Genomic DNA, 6,000 nt, shown 5'->3' on the forward strand with positions numbered 1-6,000 from the left:
ACTGGGTTAATGCTAGTCAAAGTTCAAATCTTCATCAATTTTGGTCATGTGCTTAAATATTATGTCTTGGTATGTTATTGTGAACCTTTGGTCATGTTTGTGTGGGTTCAAATTGGTTTGGATTGGAGAATGTAAAATTTGAAAGTTGCAATTTTTGGAATTTCTTGTCAACATGTGAAGGTGAACATCCACCTTTTGGTTTCCTTGTGCAGGCACCTTCATGGAAGGTGAGAAGAAATCTACCACACTATAAAATGTATGGAGAAGACAATTTGAAAAGTTAATGAAGATTGGGACTATGATTTTGGTGGGAATCCGTGTTATACTTACCAGTAAGTTTATTGTTAATCTTGCATACTTACTTATACTCGCCTACTTGTTGGGAATGGATTAAGGATGTTTTGCATTTCATTTTGCCCATTTTGATTACATTTATATAACAATTTGGTAGAAAGATTGTGTTTTAGATTGTGACATAGGGTTTTTCTAGATGGGCTTCTCTCTCCTTGAAAACACTACAACCATGGAGTTACTCAGAGAAAGGAGAGATAGTCCTATGTATTAAATGTCTTTGCTTTCAAAACATTTTCTTCCCACATGAATCATAATGTACACAATCATGTAAGCTAAGCATTTGTTTATGTCACTAGCTAGGGTTTGTTTCTACAATGTTGCAGAAGACTAAGAATGGAGTTAGTTGATTGCAATAACTTTTTTGGAGCATATTTGGAGTGCTCATACTATAAGATTTGAGATTCAACATGTGGGTATTGTCCAAAGAGCCTTGAAACAACATATTCTCTAACTTTTAGGCCTAAGACCCTTAAAACTAGGGTTTTCTGGTTTAGTGACCTAGAAGTGTTTTGGAGACCCAAATATTTTGAATATTGTAGAACTCAAAAATGGGTGTCAGAATATCTATTTATTCTTGGGATGATTTGGAGAGATTTTGACTTAATGCCCAAAAACTCAATTTGGAGGCCTAATTGTTTTAGGTTTGTTTTAGGCTTCTCTTACATATCCTCTTTGTGGGTATTTGGAATGAAGCTTAAAACCTCAAAAGTGGTAGACTTTGAGTGGATTACTAGAAGCCTCTAAAATGCTCTTGGTCATTTTGTGGTAAAAGATCGTAAGGGGATGCTTGTGTGATAAACTTGGAAGGTGAAGAGTCCATTTGGGGTTTGGTAAAGCTTGAAGATTGGTTGAAGGAGTTGGTGAATTGCTTGTGATAGTTGGTTTACTTGGGATCTATACAAAAGTTACCCGATACAAGAGTTACCCGATTCCCTTAGTCTTTAGAAGGGTTTTGGAGTTAACCTTTACATTTGGAGCTTACCATAGGAGTTTGGGATCTGACCTAGCCATTAACATATCTACTTCCATCAGTGGAGAAAAACAATAATTTGATGAATACAAGCATTAGATTTTTCAGAAAAGATTTGCAGAGTATTACTTCTATGTTTTGATTTTTTCCTTATTAAATGTAATAATTTGGATTTGCATGTAGTAATTTCAAAGTTATTGCATTTGATTGGTAAAGTACATGATATAGAAATGCATCCTTTGATTTGCATGGCTATGGCTCTACGTGAATTGAGTCAGGTGGGAAATTTTAGCTAACATTTTTGGCGACATCTACTACATGTTTGCTTACTAAACATTAAAACCAATAAAATCTGATAAAGCTTTGAACTTTAGATTGTAGATGCAAGATAACCCCCCCCTGATGATTGAATGAATGTTTATAGTTTGTGACACTGACAAATTTGAACTTCATTATCAATAGTCATAGATGGATGTCTTATCACTAGGCAAGGATTGTATTGTGTTTGCAGACACTATAACACAACTGTGAAGCACGACTTTTCCTCATTTTGACAGCAACGCAACTCCCTTGGCAGCCCAAAATGACCTTGAACTTGGAACACTTGAAAAGTGGGAAATCTATAGCTGAAACTAAACTAACTGTGCTTGAAAACACTTAGGGGAAACTGGAAAACTAACCTACCCTAACCTGATTAGCAGTAAACCATGCTAAACAAAACCATTTACTGGTTGGCTGAAGTAGCAGCCCATTCTCCTTAAATTGCAATATAGACACGCTGCTTTGAAATAGGATTGTTGAATGAACTATTTTAATGTATAATTGAAAATGATTATTAATATTTTCTTTTAATATCAAATGCTTGAATATTGACAATATAGAAATTAATCAAATAATTAAATGAATGAAATCTATAAAAAAGTATAACTCATTATAAATAATTTTAAAAAAATATTAAATGTTGTGTGTAGTCAAATAATTTAAAACATGAAATATAAAATTATTACTCAAATATGATATTTATAAATCATTATGTTATAAAATTTAAAACAATATGTGTAATCAAATAATTAAAAACATGAAATTTACAATTATTATTCAAATATAAAATTTATAAACCATTAATTATATCCTTATATAACCCAATTTATCAAACTTGATTGAAAAACAATTTCTATATAAATTAACACCCATTACATATGAAAGAAAAAAGAAAAGAAAATGATTTTCTTCCTAACAATATTATAACTAGGCCAAGGGACTTTAGAGTTGAGCCCAAATATAAATGTAAACAAATATAAAACACAACAAAATATGAATTGAACTTCTAGAAGGCCCTCTAATGCATCAAAAGATATATCTGATGTGCAACTTCTTTATAAAACAAAGTCTGGATAGAATATTGCATTCTCAATACTCAGCAAGTCATATGCATCCGAGGCTGAGTGGAAAAGCAGTGTCACAAGGTAGTGTGGCTGCATATGAGGAGGTAGTGGAACATCAGAAGAAATGTGGCTGCCAATAGTCTACATGAAGAATGTGGGGAAAGAGGAAAAAATCAGATTGGGTAGCCCAAGAGCTTGATGGTTGGAAGCATAGGGTGCCCAGGAAAATAAATCAGATTAAAAACTTGTTCATGAAGCCACCGCCAGTTTCCCTTATACCAACAGGGGCAAGTTCAAAAGGGGCAAAAGGGAAAATTGTGAGGGCAGTAGCTGGAAAGAAAATGAGCAATGCCATATTGGGCTAGGCTGAGTCATTTCTAGTTTTCCCTTGCCTCAAATTTGCTGCTAGAAGGCCCAGGTATGTACTTATTGTATTTGTTTATTCTATCTCTATTAATAGAAGAAATCCCCATATTAATCTTTTAGTAAATAGAGGTATTGAATTGAAGTTTCGTTTAAGATATCAACCAATTAAAAAATTTCTACTTTGAATGTTAATAGTGGTCTTCTTTTAGGAATGATATAAAAAAACTCTAAGGAAACAAATTATGATTTGCTAGCTTCATTTCAAGCAAGTTGTAGGCTTTGTGTTGGAAATATTACACCATATCTTTGAAATCGTATGTTAGGTAAAGAAGCTTTTGTGATTAGGAAATAAAATCATTTTTATAATTAAAACTTTCGTTTTGTAACAGTAGGCCACGGTGTATCTATTTCTCTTAGGAGTGATATGGAATGAATGCCAACTGTTTGACATTTTGCCTTACTGTTATGAATTTGATGGCTGGGTGTTATAAAACAATTGTGCACTTGTACGGCATTTACTGTTATAAGTTTGTTGGTTAGAAGTTGTTTTAAATGAGCTCTGCATTCTACACCATTTATTGTTATGAATTTGTTGGATGGAAATGTTCATGTGCCACAGCTCTCAATTCTGGTCATTTTATTGTGATAACACTTAATAATTTGAAAAAGAAGAAGAAAATATCCCAGGCTCATTACTGTGCCTTAGTAAAAGACAAAACACTTATAATATTAAGTTAAATAAATTTCACAATGGTAGGCATTACTGAACAGCAAATAGGAGTCCCAGTTAGTAAATTTTGCTTACTAAAATAAATATATGGTTACAACTCTCTTATGTAAAATCCCTCACCGGCTCACAACATCTAACAGAGGGGATAATTCTTCAATTGGTTTAAAATTGCAGCTTCTCCTCTATCTTAAAGTACCATTCCTCAAGAAACTGGATATATATAAGCAAAGATCTTATACCATGCTTAAACCTCAGATATTTAAATTTGCTTTATAGATTTGCACATTTAATTTTGAATTACATCAAACATTGTCTAGCCACCCCAACTGATATGTATTGCCCAAAGATCATAACATCTATGCAAGTCTAATAATTAGTTCATAATTTGTTTCTGCAACCTTCATTCAATTTAAATTGAGCATAATGATCTTCTCACCCAATTGATAAAATTGCACTGAATTCAATTTATTAGTAACAGGAACCTGATGGGAATTAATAACAAATAACAACAGATTAGTTCTAAATGGAATTGTAAATTGACTTGTAATTGGCTTCCAACACAATACTGATAATTTTTCCAATGTTATTGCAGCTCCAGAATAGGCGTTAGCTGTTGTAATCCTCCAAAATGTTGGTTACAGAATTTCCAACTTAACTGCTAATCACCAAATTTGAATTCTCGGCTAGAATTCCAAATGTAACCTCTCAAATCTAAGCCCTTGGTCTCTGAATATGAACGCAGACTGTAATAGGAGCATCCAGTCTTCAATAATGCCACCGCACCCCTCTCACCAAACACGCAGACTTTGTAGCACAAAATGCAGGACTGTAGAATGATCTCAAGCCTGAACAACTACAATGCTGGCTTCTAGGGAATAAAACACAGGGTCTGAGTTCTGCTCGTAGGAGTGTATAGATGACATGCCACCATACAATACTGTTAACCAGACCCATGTAATCCTCAAACACTGTCCAAACTTGTAGATGACACCCTCAGTGTGCAAAACAATCCCTTTAAATGAGATCGCAAGAAAAGAAATGAAATTGGCAAACACCAATTCCCTCGACATAAATTTCCTCCCTAGACATAGTGATAAATAATAAGGAGAGAGAGCAAATTGCTATACAGCAACAACAATTTGCACAACACTCAGAATTCTCATAATTATAAAGCCAATCTCCCAGTCACAAGAAAACACAGTTAGGAGATTTATCCAATGAAAACCACTATACATCAGCAGTGATTTCAGAAGCTCAAAGACCCTTATACTTCAGCAAGGGCTCACAATTCAGAACTCAGGAAAAAGCCACAAAAGCGACAAAAGAAAATATATCTTCAAGCATACTTTTTGCAATGAAATGAGCTCTCATTTATACTTGTTGTCCCTTTTTTATTTCTTTTCATTTGTTGTGTATATATTGTTTCATTATGCAGAATTGGTTAGAAATGGTTTAAGTTTGTATTCCCGATCTCAGTTATTCATATGACTGACCCATTTTTCTTTGTTGTTTCCATAGGTGGCTGAAACGATGCAAGGACACGAGGACTTCAACAATTTCTTCAAGTCAGCCAACCGCCATTAGGCAATGATGAAAAACACTCTACTCCATTCTTATTTGGTTCTGCATATCTGAACAATGTATATGTATCTTCTATAATGAATTTTGAACATTCTAAAAATGTTATAAAAGAAATTCTAAGTTCATCACAGTATTTCTATTTAGAAAACTATCACAGCATGTGTGAATTGAATACAATGTACTTTCTTCTTGATATAATAAATGAATGTTTTGTACATGGATTTTTTGAATTATCTCTGTAAACTTAAAAACTTACGAATCTCTAATTGGCAAAGTTCCAATTCAGCTCTTTATGTATCTCAACTTAATTCATAACATTTTTGAAAAACTGCAATATTGTTTAATCAGTAATTAACCTCCATAATAAACTATTTTTCACATAATCAATAATGATATACAAACTAGGAAAAGTTTAGATAGGTAGTGAAAAATAGTTAATAGTTGCAACTAGCATTCTTCACTTAACCCATGCTTTGACCAGTTATGTCATTTCCTGATTACACTCAGTTTTATTGAATGTCGTTCTTCCAACATTTATACTAGCAACTCATTTTGTCTATTGACCTATTTTATGTCTTAATGAATATCATATCCTACAACTCTGATTGTTAATT

General features: G+C 33.1%; 1 long non-coding RNA gene across 3 annotated transcripts in view; it reads left to right on the plus strand.

The window, feature by feature from the left end:
- The window catches only part of LOC149551519 (uncharacterized), a 216,339-nt gene extending 210,738 nt beyond the window's left edge, over positions 1–5,601 (plus strand). For 2 of the 3 annotated variants that reach the window (XR_016353303.1, XR_016353304.1), the window contains exon 8: positions 5,324–5,601. This is a non-coding gene — a long non-coding RNA (uncharacterized LOC149551519). Of the gene's footprint in view, positions 1–4,397; positions 4,586–5,323 lie in introns of those variants that run through there. The other variant, XR_016353305.1, reaches the window with a different exon arrangement.
- The last annotated feature ends 399 nt before the right edge of the window (positions 5,602–6,000 follow it).

The sequence above is a fragment of the Cupressus sempervirens genome, chromosome 6, assembly GCF_028749045.1.
Source record: "Cupressus sempervirens isolate cs-2001-9-10 chromosome 6, ASM2874904v1, whole genome shotgun sequence".
In the NCBI taxonomy this organism is placed as follows: domain Eukaryota; kingdom Viridiplantae; phylum Streptophyta; class Pinopsida; order Cupressales; family Cupressaceae; genus Cupressus; species Cupressus sempervirens.